Source organism: Ambystoma mexicanum, chromosome 3q, assembly GCF_040938575.1.
Source record: "Ambystoma mexicanum isolate Mex_15411 chromosome 3q, UKY_AmexF1_1, whole genome shotgun sequence".
Classification (NCBI taxonomy): domain Eukaryota; kingdom Metazoa; phylum Chordata; class Amphibia; order Caudata; family Ambystomatidae; genus Ambystoma; species Ambystoma mexicanum.
In genome coordinates, this window is record NC_090926.1 from 7354413 (window position 1) to 7370240 (window position 15828).

General features: G+C 45.7%; 1 protein-coding gene across 2 annotated transcripts in view; it reads right to left on the reverse strand.

Moving 5' to 3' along the window:
• GRAP2 (GRB2 related adaptor protein 2) overlaps positions 1-15828 on the reverse strand; it is a 544466-nt gene that overhangs the window by 491893 nt on the left and 36745 nt on the right. The window lies entirely within an intron of this gene.

A 15828-nucleotide genomic window follows, 5' to 3' on the forward strand; every position in this document is an offset into this window, starting at 1 on the left:
ATGTAGTTCGCTTCCAAGAACAGAAGCACTGTGTTCTATTCAACAACTGAAAGATGCCTTCGTACTCACAAATTGCAAATTGTTACTAGAATAGATGTTTGAAGGTGTCATAGTGGTCGGAGATGTCCATCATCACACCAAGTTCAAAGAAACCCAATAAAGGGGGGGGTTTTAAACATGTCATAGCTGATTGTTTGATATGCATTTTGTATATATGTAACTGATGTACGTAATTCACTCTCTTGCGTCCCTCGAGGTCTAGAGATACACGTCACGGGGCGTGAGACCGAGTTGGCCAACTGAGACTTTTGCTTTGCAATAAAACCCTAGCTTTGGGAATACAACCTCGTGTCTGGCGTATCTATCGTGTGTGGTGACTCGCCTTGTTTCCATAGAGGTCCGGGTCCCCTAGGGGCCCCTTTCAAGATGGCACCCGAATAGGGACCCTCCCCCACTTGTTCCATTTCGTAACGTTGTAATTGACGGGATGATCGAGCCGAGATCAAGAGGTGTTCAGGGCGCCCTGTAAAAGTGATGAGAGCCTCCTTTGCAGATCTGCACACATCTGATCCTTGATCGATGTGCCTGGCTAGAGAACAAGGAGGCGAGGGTCCCGAAACGAGGCGGAAGTCAAGAAACGCAGACACAATGTCCTTTGGTGCGTCAGTAAACAGACGACTTGATTTATCAGGTGAGTCATTCCCCGATTCAAAGTATCCTGATATTGGTTGAGAGTTGACTTTGCAAAATCAAACGCCCTAGGTAAGGTTGATTAACCAGGGGGAAGGTTGAAACATGCCTGGGGTATTGTCCACCCTAGCGGGGTTTTTCCACTGTGGTAGACAATCTTTGGAAGATGGCCAAATTGTACCACCTGGGGGAACGCCGGCGTATGAGATGTATGTGAAGTATGGAGTGGGTGCGATAATATTCTGTGAGACTTGGCATAGGCAAACCAGAAAGCAAAAAGACCATCAGTGGCCGATTAATGGTAGTTTTGAGATAGCGAGGATAGACAACCTGGAAAGGGTGTTGATAAGAAAGAAAGCGAGTCCTGCAGCATTTGAGACTATTAAAGACTGGAGAAAGGAAGCAATGCTCCGATTTAAAAGCAGAGCAAAGCATGCGCGCAGGCATAAATCGAAAGGTGAAGTAGCGGAAGAAAAAGAAGAGGATGAGTGGACTGAGGGTCTGAGAAGGACAGGTAGGCACGACCAGTTGAATATAGAAAAAATATATCCACAACGAGAATTACACATAGCAGATGAATTGATAGAAAACATATTGACCCATACAAAACAAGGCCCAAGATCAGAAGTAAGACCAGACACGTCAGTAGCTATTGCCCAGACCCCGCCAGTAGCTCAAGCTCCCCCTCCGGTAGCTCAAGCCCTCCCGCAGCCACAGACCGTGCACGTAACACTTCCTATTAGCCAATCAGGCCCACAACAGACACTCCCTGTTCCCATTGTCCCATCCGCACCTCCCGCCTCAGGCACAGACTCGGTACCGTCCGTTCCTCCCGGGGTTGAAGTTGAAACCGCAGGAGCAAGAGGTGGGACTGACCAACGGGGTGCACGAGGGTAACCCGCAGCAAAATCAGCAAAGAAAGGAAGGTGGAATTGCAGCAACAGGCAGAGATGTATATAGACGGGAATGATGGGACGGCAGCAGTGGCTTCGATATATGACTTCCGTAGAAGCAACGAAAGACAGGTAGTGTTGGAATGCATGGGTGAATATTTGGTGGAGAAATGGAAACAGCTAATTGGGAAATTACCACCGCAGCGATTGTTAGATTTGAATGCATTAGCACGCTGTAGGGAGAGGGATGAAGAAGTGAGAGAACATGTATATAGACATTTTGAGCTTAAAGATGAATTAGATAATGATTATGTCGAAATGTTTACTGCACCTGTCAAAGTGTTTACTACACCTGCATGCAGGAGTAGGGATATCGGGAGACCTGGGAAGGGAGAAAAGGGGTCGCATAATAAACGGCAGCAATTACCATCGCCGGGGCAGAAGGAGAAGGTGAACAAATTATCGTTGCTAAAACAGGTGGGGGCGGACTTGAAAGAATGTCTAATAAGAACACAGGTATTAATGCAGCAAGTAGTGGGACATAATAGAGGGCGAGGGAACGCACAAGGAAGGAGTAATTCGAATATGCATGGGGGAACAGTGGCACCGAATCAGTGTGCATATAGCAAAGAGGAAGGACATTGGCGAGCGCAATGTCCACATCTACAGAATAGAAATAGGTCTGGTCAGAGGAGACAGCATAGAGGACACACAGTAGCAAATGGACCAAATAGGAATAGTATGCAGCAGCAACATAATAACGGAGGTAATCAAAACGAAGGCCAAAACCAAAATGCCCCAAACCAGAGTCAGGGACAGCAAAATCAACAATATGGAAATCAGAGTGGGGGAAATAGAGGGAAGAGTGGAAATGTTTTCGATACACATCCAAACACGTATTACAGTAATAATAATGATTACACATCGGACGATGTGTTATTTCCCCAATAGGACAGCCCAGGACAGGGGTCGGAACCAGTGTCTATTCCTGTGTATCAGAGAGGACCCTACGTAGAAATGAGAGTCGGGAATGAGGAGCACCACTTTCTTGTAGATACAGGAGCACAGAAGTGTTCAATAGACCATCACTTGGTTCTGGATATACCACTGTCAGGGCGAAAGAATATTTCCATAGGGTTTGCAGGTACACCAGTCATAAACCCAGTGTCCAAACCAGTCCCAGTTACCATAGGACCATTTACTGAGCATTGTCCTTTCCTTCTAACAGAAAATTGTGGAGAAAATTTGTTGGGATTAAACTTGTTGAAAAAACTAGGTTCTGTTATACATTGCACGGCAGACGGACTGTTTCTAACGATATGGCCACACGATGCCCCTGTGTCAGAATTCATGTCCGAAGCGTTACCAGGGGAACTAAGTAAAGTACCAACTGTATATGGGCAATGCATGACAACGATGTAGGATGTTTAAAGATAGAGCCAGTAAAGATTATTTTGAAAGAAGGTGTTACCCTACCGCAAATACCCCAATACAAAATTTCGGTTGAAGGTGAGAAAGGATTGAAGAGTATTGTTACAGATTTAGTGAAATTAGGGGTAATCGAGGAAATCACAGGCAGTACATGCAACAGCCCGATTCTTCCGGTTTACAAAAAAGGAGGTAATGAGGTACCATACCGTTTCATAATTGATCTACGCGCATTGAATAAGGTAGTAGATCTGCAATTTCCTCTAGTGCCAGACGTCACTACAATATTGACAATCATACCTGTTTTAGCAGAATATTTTAGTGTAGTAGATTTGAAAAACAAACTTTCTTTAGTATTCCAGTGGACAAGGACAGCAGATAATTGTTCACGTTCACATTAGGAGGACGATCATTTACATTTACGCGGATTCCGCAAGGTTACACGTCCAAGTATTTACAGTAGAGCATTAAAAGAGCAGCTAGACATGCTGGAATTACCCGTGGGCTGTGCACTTTTGCAATACATAGACAATCTACTGCTAGCTGCAGACACAGAGGAGATTTGTAAAGAAAGCACTGTATTACTACTGTCACACCTAGCGGCACATGGCCATAAAGCTAGTTTGAAGAAATTTCAGTATAATCGAAAGGAGGTGGCCTATTTGGGCTACCTACTTTCGAAAGGAGGGAGAAGACTAACGCCAGAACGCATAGAAAGTATTTCTTGTATGCCTATTCCAAAGACACAAAAAGGAGTCAGAGTCATAATAGGCATGGCTTCATATTGCCGACAATGGATTGGTAATTTTGCGTTAATTGTGAAACCATTAGTGAATTTAACTAGAAAGGATGCGGTTATGCCTTTGCAGTGGGATGAGGAATGTCGGAAAGCATTTGATGGATTGAAAACTGCATTATGCTCGGCTCCAGTTTTGGGTACGCCGAACTATGAGAACATTTTTATACTATTTGGGTGTGAAAGTGAAGGATGTGCATTGGCCGTTTTTACACAGGAACAAGGTGGAAGAAATAGGCCGTGCGGCTATTTTTCTTCTGCGCTGGACCCTGTAGCGCGCGCACTACCACGATGTATGCGATCTGTCGCGGCGGCTGCTGCGTCAGTGAAACAAACGGAAGGAATGGTATTGGGGCACACTTTAATTCTGATGGTGCCACATGCCATAGCCGTTCTATTAAATAGGACACAGACGCAACACCTCACCTCTGCTAGATTGACAAGATATGAGATTATCTTGTTCGCGCCCCATATCCAAATTATTAGGTGTAGCACTTTGAATCCTGCAGAATTAATGCCACTAACCATAAAAGAAATTGGGAAGAATGAATCACCTCCCCCACGATTACTTAATGGTCACTGAGGAATAAAACCAAGGGAAGAGTTGATTTAAGTGATATTCCACAGAAAGAGCCGGATGGAGAGTTATTTTGTGACGGCTCATGTTTTAAATTACAAGATGGCACGACAACTGCTGCATACGCTATCACTACTCTAGAGAGTGTTGTAAAAAGTAAAAGAATTCCCTATAATTCAGCACAGGCCGCGGTAATAATAGCATTGACCAGAGCCTGCGAGATTTCTGAAAATTTGAATGTGAATATTTATACTGATAGTCAGTATGCTTTTGGAGTGGTTCATAATTTTGGTCGACTCTGGGCTGAGAGAGGGTTTCTGACATCACATGGCGCCAGAATACAACATGGCCCTTTGATTGTACGATTGCTGTCTGCACTCATGTTTCCAAAGCGCCTAGCAATAGTGAAATGCGAGGCACATAAAAAAGTAACATGCAAAGTAGGAGAGGGAAACGCGTTTGCAGACAGAATTGCAAAACAAACTGCCACTGATTTGAATACCAAAATGATGAAGGTTCAGACAGAGGAAGTACCCTGTATGATAGAAGATGGAGTTGCCACTGAGGCTACGGCCGATGAAATACAGGGGTGGACAGAGGGATCTGCTGAGTTGGATCTGGAGGGTTGTTGGGTGGACAAAGGAACTAGAAACTGGATGTTGCCAAATTCGTATGTGACTGCAATGGTCACAATGGCCCACAGCCCTACGCACATCTGTGCCAAGAAAATGATACAGCACCTTTCTACAGTATGGCAGAATGTAAACATAAAAAAGAATGCAGAGAGGTTGGTGCAGAACTGTATCACATGTTTGCAACACAATGTAGGGAAGGGAACAGTGACTCCAACAGGCAGTTTTGGCCCGCCCTCCATGCCATTTGAGGTAATTCATTTTGATTTCATAGAGATGGAGAGGTGCCAAAACTTAAAATACGTCTTGGTGGTGATCTGTGCATTCAGTAAGTGGGTGGAGGCATATTCTTTGAAAGACTGCACAGCAATGAGTACGGCAAAAGTAATGTTGAAGGGGTACTTTTCCAGATTTGGCTTGCCCCGAGTCCTATGGTCTGATAATGGACCGCATTTTGTGGGTGCAGTGGTATTACAGATATGTGCTGGTCTCCAGATTGATAAGAGATTCCATAGTTCAAGGCATCCGAGTTCTGCCGGTCTTGTGGAGAGGCACAACGGGATTCTTAAATCAAAGATTAGCAAGATTTGTGCGGGAAGCAAGTTGAGTTGGGTGGATGCATTACCAATAGCACTATTATGCATGCGTACGTCTGTACAGGCTAAAACTGGGCTCTCCCCGTACGAGATCGTAATGGGGAGGCCGGCAAATGTTTGGTGCGCACCTCAGCCAAAGCGACTAAGTGAGATAGAACATCCTGTGCTTAGTACTTATTGTGGCCTTTTAATGCAGAAATTGCGTTTGATTCATCAGCAGGTGCAGGAGGCATTACCAGTGAGATACACTGGTCCGGGGCATGCGCTGGAGCCAGGAGACTGGGTGCTGCTAAAGAACTTTGAAAGGAAGTCATCATTAGCACCCAGGTGGCGCGGGCCCCATCAAGTACTTTTGACAACGCAGACGGCAATACGGGTGGATGGAAGGAAGTCGTGGATCCATGCCACCCATGCCAAGAAGATTCCAACTGCACTGAAAGACTTGCCTGACACTGATGACTGGAAAGAGACAGCGGTCCCAGAAACTAAAGAAACTGTTGCCAGTGAGCAGCCACCTAATCTGCCAAAACGAGAAGTGAAATTCGAAACAAAGCCTGAGACGACTGCCAAAGAGGGGCAAGGGCAAAGAGTGCCCCAACGTTGCCCAGCAGAATCGACATTACTGCTGGCCGACACAAAATCTGCCTTGCAAATACTAGCAGAAACAAATCGTGTACCCCTTTGGCGCCCGCCAGCACACCAAAGAACGGATCTGCATCATTGGCGCGGCGCTCACCAGCACCTGCAGTAGCGCCACAGGCTGACTTCAAGCCTGAATCTGGAAGTGCACTGGCACTGTTCACGGATCATACGATACTAGGAGCAAGGCGATACAACCTGTGGCCTCGGAAGACAAAGTGATCCGCAGTTCTTTTTTGTGTTTATGTCAAACCTCTGGTTCAGCTCATGGACGGAGAAGGAACCAGAGGTGTAGAGGAGAGAAGCGTGAGAATTGTGCAAGTCGGACAATTCAAGACTTGTGGCTCCTCGGTGCGATCATAAAAAGTACATGTGTCCGGAACAAGAGCGGACAAGCTGGGCGCACATGGTACTATGGCAAGTGAGATAACTGATTAACAGTACATGTGTCCGGAACCAGAGCGGACAAGCTGGGCGCACATGATACTAAGGCGATTAGATAACTGATCGAAGGTCCTCTGAGCAGTATAAGAGGGGACAAGTGATCTCGCCTAAAAACGAATAATCGATTCCAGGCTAAAAAAAACAGGCAGCACTGAACTGTGACAATACCATTGAACTTATTAACATCAGAACAAGCGCGACGAAGAGAGATATCCACAACGAACTGTGATAAAAAAGAAGAAGGACGACGAGAAACATGCCGGGACCGGTTCCAGCCTCCTCCTGCACCACCACCGCTGAGAATGAGTCAATTATAAAGACTATAAGCTTAAGAAAAACGCATGGTAAAACAAATTGTATGCTGGTACTAACGATAATAATGTGCTTTATGAGCGTGGTAGCACTAATATCGCCAGCCCTAATATTATGGTGGGTAGAAACAATAAACCCATTAGAAATGTTTTTACCAATAAGTAATATATCCACTACTGAAAGCCCGGTTCAGGTGATCACTTATACCCTACCCCCAATGGAAGAAAAACACAGGGAAGGTTTTGGAAATAACACCTTATTGTTGATAATGAACATGACACATGCAATCCTGAAGAAAACAAACTGCTGGGTATGTGCCCATTTACCACAGCATGCTGGGAAAGGAATAGGGTGGTATGTGCAGCCATTACCATTAAGTTCTGCATGTAGTGCATCTTTAGGTGCAATGTTCTATGGGAAATGGAATGAGAGTAATACGGGTCAATTTGACAGAACCAACATGAATGAGTTTGAGGAGATAATAATGAAGCCTGTGGGTTGTTCCATTTTCCATAAAGCACAAGTAATAGCCCCAGAGCCCTCGAAGAAAAATACACGAAAGATAACACGACAAAATAGTCGAGATAGATTGTCCCCACCAGAAAAAACATCTGTAATGACATTTCGTGTAAGAACAGAAGGGGACAAAGATGCAATTCCCCCATCTTACACAGTGAATTATAGCCCACGAACTTCCCTTTTTGTCTAAAAAAGAAAGGCTCTTTTTCAGTCGGAACATATGCTGGTTGTATGAAAACAGTGGTACTAAAATGGGAAATAGAACCAGTATACGTAGGTGATCCAGTTTATTTTATATGCAGAGAGAAAGCATACCCTCGGTTGCCCAGAAACTGGGGAGGTACATGTTACCTAGGGCTACTGTTCCCAGGAGTATTCCTCTTAGAAACAGCAGCCATGGCCAGATTATCCAGAACTAGAGTCAAAAGGACTGACAAAGGTGTTTTAATAGCAACTTATGTAGCAAAATCATTCATTCCATTCTTAGGGCAGATAGTGAACTCCTATAACATAAGGCAACTGTCCAGAATCCTAAAAAATACAATAAACACAACAACAGATATATTATTTAATATGACGTTGGAAGAAAGAGGAATCAGGTTAATGACGCTGCAAGATAGAATGGCTCTCGATGTGATCCTGGTAGATCGTGGGGGAATTTGCAAAATAGTGGGATCAGCATGTTGCGTTTATGTCGATGATTATTCCTCCACGATCTTTGAAGCAATAAAGAAAATGCACGTTCTAAGCTCTGAAGCTGGGGAATAGAATCTTGGTTTTGGGGAATACTATGATCTTGGGGATGGAAGTTGATCACAATATTAGTAGTGGTGTTTGGAATATTCCTAACGTGCTGTTGTTGTATACATTGTTTACCCATAGTTTGCGCTGAGGTAACTGAGGGATGTACGGAAGGATGTATGCATATGATGACGAAGAAAAAACAACCTCATGATCAAACTGACCCAGACCCAAATGAGACGAGAGCAGTAAAAGAGTTGATGGCAATAGATATTGATGAGGACAATGATGTCCACGATAGCATGCGAGACTCAGACATAAGTGCTTCAGATTCATCATCACTAGAGGAGGTTTCAATAAATAGATGAGACGTTTGGCATACGGCCAAAGGAGGGTTTGTCAGTCTAGAAATACGGATACCTCTACTTTGAGACCGCAAACGCATTTTGGTGGCCGTGGGCCAACCGTCTCATGCATGATATGACAAAATATAGGTTTTCGAGTTTGCCAATGAACGGTCATTTCGATGTAACAAGAATCGCCATTTTGTTTTCTAACCATTGCTCATTGCTTTCTGTTCCTATTGCTTCGCAGTATATTTTCCACTTACACTGCTCGACTGTGAAACATTGTTGTCTGTATGTGAAAAGGACAAGGTTGCAGGGCCATGAGGATAACAAGAGTTCGCTGAAACACAAACGTAGGCAGCGCCAGGAAGAATGCCCGGCTCCCTCCCGAATGTAGCCTTGAAGCAGAGCTGCAGAGCATCTAATCATTTCACAGCTGCCAGCCAGTCTCGTTATATGGTAGAAAACGTTAGAATAATACTGCTGAAGGCTTGAATTATGCTTTTCTTCCGGCCCCCTTTGCTGAGTCCGCTACAGCATGTCGGCTCCCAGGACGCGAATAGCACCTGATAGATAGCAAGGTCCGGAATGCAACTCCCCCCCCCGTATGTAGTTCGCTTCCAAGAACAGAAGCGCTGTGTTCTATTCAACAACTGAAAGATGCCTTCACACTCACAAATTGCAAATCGTTACTAGAATAGATGTTTGAAGGTGTCATAGTGGTCGGAGATGTCCATCATCACACCAAGTTCAAAGAATCCCTATAAAGGGGGGGTGTTAAACATGTCATAGCTGATTGTTTGATATGCATGTACGTAATTCACTCCCTTGCATCCCTCGAGGTTTAGAGATACACGTCGCGGGGCGTGAGACCGAGTTGGCCAACTGAGACTTTTGCTTTGCAATAAAACCCTAGCTTTGGGAATACAACCTCGTGTCTGGCGTATCTATCGTGTGTGGTGACTCGCCTTGTTTCCATATACGTCGGGCCCCTAGGGGCCCCTTTCACTATAGTCAAGGCAAGGTCTGAGTTCCTTGGTATCCTTCTTGGGAAGAAGAACAATGAAGCACCGGCTGGAGATTTCGAGGGTCTTATGGTGCCGTTTTCAAGATTAGTGTCTAGGTATTCCCGAAGGGCCTTTTTCTCGGGTTCGGAAAGAATGAACATTCTGCCGAAGGGAATTACAGCTGAGGGATCTGTATCTATTGCACAGTCTTCAGGCCTGTGAGGGGGTAAGGCTTGGACTATGGCAGTAGAAAATACATCAGCATATCCCTGATAGGCCTCTGGAACTTGTATGATATTGGAAACCATGAGTGGTGTTTCTTGGTCTCTTGGTGGTTCTTTAGAAGTTACTGAGGAGGGGTCCAGGGATAGACAGTGGGACATACAGAACCCTGAGCCCAGGAATATTGATCCTGCTGTCCAATTGATATACGGATTGTGCTTTTGTAACCAGGGCATTCCCAAAACCATGGGGTAATGGGCCGACTTAATGATGTCGAATGTAATCCGCTCTTGATGATGGTTTATGGAAAGTTGGATCTCTTTAGTATGCACGCTTATGTATCCTGAAGAGAGGGGTCTTCCGTCAATTGCTTCCACCGGCTGCATGATGTTTCGTGTCTCGTACGGAATATGATGACTAACAACCCAGTCTTGATCAATGAAAATTCCCATAGCTCTGCAGTCCACCAAGGCCAGAATGGGATAGGTCTTATCTTTGGAGGGCGACAGGAAGGCCTGTAGTATCACCAAACTGTTTTGTCCAGGAGAGTTCAAGGATGGAATTGATGTGGAGCAAAGATCTCTCTCCCGAATCTCTGCTCCATTTAAGATCGAGAGCTGGCGTTTCCCGAACGCTGAGGAGGTGCCAGAGGACATTCCCTGACCAAATGTTTGTCTGAAGCACAATACATACACAAACCCGTATGGATCCTTCTCAATCTTTCTTGAGGTGATATGGGTCCACGAAAGGCTCCAATTTGCATGGGTTCAGGTTCTGGGGCTGGACTTGGGTTTGCGTCCGTTCTGGCTGTGCTCTCAAAGGACGTCTTGGGTGGGTTTCCCTTGCACTTCTTCCTTTCAGCCATCCTTTCCTGGATGCGAAAGTCTATTTGCAAGGCCAGGTCCATTAGTGCTTGGAATGAATTTGGTCTGCCCACCCTGGCCAGTTCATCCTTGATCTCATCATTCAGGCCTCTCCTGAACAGGATAAAACTAGCATCAGAGGACCAGTCTGCTTCCTTAGCCAATTGTTTAAATCTGGTCACATAAGTGAGCATGTCTTGGGAGCCCTGTTGAAAGTCCAGCAAGCGTTCTTGGGCAGTATAGACCTGCTCTGGACGGTCAAACATGCCTTTAAGGGCCTGTATGAACCCATCATATTCGTCTAGGAGGGCATCGCCAGAGTTAACAAGGGGTGTTGCCCAAGTTAAGGCGTTGCCGGAAAGGTGGGATATGATGAAACCCACCTTAGTCCTAGGAGTCGAGAAATAATAGGGCTTAAAGGTAAAGTGGACCAAGCATGAATCCAAGAATCCGCGAAGTGTTTTTGCCGAACCATCATACTTGTCAACAATACCGCCCATCAGGGCACCATCCTTTGTAGCAGAATCTGGGATAGGACCAATTGTTTGAGCGCAGCGTTTTCCGCCTTAAGATTTTGAACATCGGTTGATAATTCTTGGATGCGTCGCATTAAGTCCTGCACGGCGGCTTCCTTCTCGTTTTTAGGTTTGATCGGGTGGCGTCTCAGACTGTCAAGGAGTTCCCTCCTTCTCACCTGGGTCCGGTGTTTGCCGGTGCCTTCGATCGCTGCCTTCTTGCGAACACTCCTGGTCTTGAACAGCGCTGCTCGAGTCTCGTCTGGTTCCAGGTTGCGTTTAGTTCCGGGAGCGCGGAGTCCAGGAATCTGGGAGTCTGGGAAAGGCTAGTAATGCTCGGAATCAGGAAGGGGGAAAGGGTCAGGAGCGGGTAATAGCACTGGGACAAAGGAAACAATACCGTGAGCTACGAACACACATCTGAGGCTACTCTGCAATAGCATTGAGACGCGCAGAGCCGCGGAAGGCGTGGTCTATAAATAGATCACGCCGCGTTCAGCGCATGGAGCGAGCAAGGGCTTCAGCTCTGGACAGCCATGTTGGAAGTAGTACGGAATGCAAGCCCCGTTGAGGCAAGGACCAGGAGGTCCAAAAGGGGCGTGATCTGAAGTTCATGACACAAACATTCAAAGTTCCTTTCTCCTAAGGATTCTCATATGCACAACTTCTCTGGTGATTCACTGTTCATCCCAGGTCCCCCTCTGCCAGGCTCAGACCCACTTTAACATGAAACCTTCATTTGGTCTCCCTCTGCCAGGCTCGGACCAAAAGTATCTATTTTTCCAAACTTTTTTTACTGTATCAAAATCAAAGACTTTCAACTAAGCACAGGATTTTGTTTGACTCGTCGCAGGACCACTTCGATTCACAATTCTTTGTTCTCTTCTTAATACAACCCTTTAACTTTCACTCCTGCCACTTCTCAGCTGAATACCTTACAGAGACCTTCGATTGAGCCCCCATGCTGTGCCGGACCACTCTGTCAAAGATATTGTATTTTGCTTTTCGAAGTTCAAACACTCATCAGCAGTTCAACTTTACTTGCGTCTTTTATCACACATGTTTTAACAATGTTCATTCCATCACTCGCCATACATTGTTGCTGCTTGCAACCTTGGTTTTAAAACAGACCTGTCTTATACCGGTCTCCCCAACTCACTGGCTGTGTTGATTTCACTGATGCTGCTTTGTTCTTGGCGCCAAGGATGGGATCACAGCAGCTGCTGCTTCTCCCAGCCTTCCTTACTGACGCGGCAGGGCTCCGGGTATCTCTGATACACAATACAGGATTCTTCAGCCTGGTTTCCTGGTCTTATGCTTTCTGATCTCGAGGGCTCTTGAAAGTAACGGTTCTTTGTCCGAAAGGTCAAGGGAACTTCCCTTCTTGCAATCCCCTCCTGTTTTGGCGTCTTTCCTCTCTCGTTCAGCTGCCGTCTCGAAACTGCTTGTTAGGCAGAAACCTGTGCAGTTCCCTCTGGGACCACTGCAAAAGATTTAAGACTACAGGTGGTTGGCAGTAAACCCAATTGGTAGCAGTCTGTACCACCCAGATTTACCTGGTAGCTGTGGCTGACTTTTGAAGTTCCAGTCCCCAAAGCCCTGCTTTTATGCAGAAAAAAATCCCATTCATTCAGCCTAGCTGTCAATCAAACATGCTAAGTGGTGAGCGGGGTGGCTCACCACTTGGGCCAATCACGTAAGAGTGCGACTTGGGTTGGCAAGACAACTTAGTCCAAGGTGCCTAAACCCCCTCCAACCCCCCCTGTGGTACCCAAACAGAGTGGCACCACTTTGGAGGGCTTCTGTGTAGAAGCCCGCCAAAAGTGGAACAAAGGGCTCGACCTTTGGTTTGGAGTTACAGAGGCGAACACAAACGCCATTTTAAAACCGGGTTTCGGCAGAAAATACCAACCGGTGAATTAATATTAAATAAATAAACCGGCGGTATGTTAGAGGCTATGAAAAAAAGTATTAGCCTCGAACAATGGGAAAATCCCATAGAGATATATTCGCGGTTGAATATAAAAAGTAGTATCCACTGCCACCAGCCAAAACTCGATGAGGGGGGACGGGACATTGCCCCCTCGAACAACAGACCCAGGGGCAATCGAATTGCCCCTACCAGCACGTCCACAATATGATGGTTTGTTCTGGTTCTGTTAGTAATTTGGGACTAGTAAAGCCAATGGTGACTTTACATGCCCTGGGAGACAGTAGTCAGTCCCAGGGTATGGAGTCTATGGTGGGGGGTCACTATGACACCCCGGTGTTACTGCACGGAGGGTGCTGTGTAACACATATAGGAAAAACACATGAGACCCTATGGAGTAAAGGACCCCATAGCTAATGAAACACATTAACATTCAAAGGAACACCACAAATCATGTCCAAGAGTGGGAGAAAAAAGAGTCTCACTCTTGGCAGGAGAAAAAAACAAACTGCAGAAATCCAGCAAAGCTGCTGGGGGACTCACTAGGTTAGGAAATTCAGCCTAAACAGAGAATTCTCCCTAACACTCGCCCCCCCCCCCCAGACTAAGGGACAGGAGGATTTAATCCACTCCTGGATGAATCTCATACCTCTAGTCGATGACATACATCCTAGAAAGACCATCAGCATTTTGGTGGTGACACCCTGACCTGTGCTCAATGGTGAAATAAAAACCTTGCAGGCAGATTGACCATCTCAATAGTTTTGGGCTTTCCCCTTTCATTTGCATTAACCATCTCAAGGGTTGGTGGTCAGTCTGAATGACAAAAGTAGAACCATACAAGTATGGCCTTAACTTCTTCAGAGCCCACACAATAGCAAAACACTCTCGTTCAATGGTTGCCCACCTTGTTTCAGGATGCTTCAGTTTTCTACTGATGAAGCAAATGGGGTGCTCCCTACCTTTTCCATCCAGTTGACTGAGGACTGCACCTATTCCTACATTTGAAGCATCTGTCTGCACAATGAAAGTTTGATGGTAGTCAGGAGCTCTGAGTACTGGGGCTTGGCAAATAGCCTTTTTCAGGTTTTCAAAGGCCTGATTGAATTCCTCATTCCATCTAACCTTTTTAGGGAATTTAGGAGAGGAGATTACATTCAGTGGAGAAGCTATGGTCCCATAGTTCTCTATGAAATTCCTTTAGTACCCAGTGAGACCTAAGAAGGCTCTCACCTGGGTCTGAGTAGTAGGTGTTGTCCAATTTTGCACAGCTTCAATCTTACTGAGCAAAGGCCTTATTTCTGCACCGCCTACCTCATGTCCAAGGTAGACCACTTTACTCTGTCCAATCTGGCATTTACTCGCCATTATGGTCAGATTGGCCTTTTCAAGAGCCTGCAAAACATATCTCAAGTGGTCCACATGTTCTTCCCAGGAACACTGCTATGTCATCCAAGTATGCCATGCAGAAGTCCTCCATCCCATTCAGAACCTGGTTTACCATCCTTTGAAATGTAGCAGGTGCATTTTTCAATCCAAAAGGCATAACCTTAAACTGGTATAAGCCAACTGGGGTAGAAAATGTAGTTTTCTCCTTGGCATGGTCTGTCAGGGCTATTTGCCAATAGCCTGACGTCAAGTCAAATGTGCTGAGGAACTTGGCTGCACCAAGTCTATCCACCAACTCATCTGTCCTTGGTAAAGGGTGGGCATCAGTCTTAGTGACTGCATTAGGAGCTCTGTAGTCCACACAGAATCTAAGTTCTTTAGATCCTGCCTTTGGTACTAACACAACTGGGCTAAGCCATGGACTAGTAGAGGGCTCCATTACCCTGAGATCAAGCATCTTGCTCACCTCACCTTTGATGTGGGTTCTTACATTCTCTGACATTCGATATCCTCTGCTTTTGACTGACAGACAGTCACCAGTCAGTATGTCATGCTGTCCCCAAGGGGTCAAGCCTGGTGAAAGTGAGAACAGAGAGGCAAACTGATTTAACATAGATTTGCACTCTTCTTGTTGCTCAGGTGTCAGATTTGAAGAGAGATGTACTCCTACAATCTTTTTGTCTAAAGGTAAGCCTCTGCGGAGATCAGGAAGAGCTTCACTCTCTTCTTCTTCCTCTGATGATGCTAGAAGCAAAGCTCCTACATCAGGTCTGGAGACATACACTTTTAGCCTGTTGGTGTGGAAGACTGTTGGAGCCTCCTTGGGATTGCCCAAGTCCACCAGATAATTGACCTCTCCAAGTTTACCCAAAACTTTGAAGGGTCCCATCCATTTGTCTTGTAAGGCCCTCTGCCTTGTCGGAATCATAACGAGAACTAGCTGGTCTTGAGTAAACTCAACCATGTTAGCCTTTTGATCATGCCAGTGCTTGACCAATGCTTGTCCAGCTTTCAAGTTGTCACTTGCTTCTGCCATCATGTGCGACATTCTCCTTCGGAGACCTATCACTTAGTCAGTCACTCTGACTGGCTTGGGGGAAGGAGCACTCTCCAACCCCTCCTTGATCAGGGCCAATGGACCTCTGACCGGATGACCATAAAGAAGTTCAAAGGGAGAATAACCTACTCCCTCCTGAGGGACTTCTCTATAAGCAAAGAGAAGGCATGGCAGTAGAAGGTCCCACTTTCTTTTAAGGGGGTCCTCTAAAGCACCTATCATGCTCTTCAT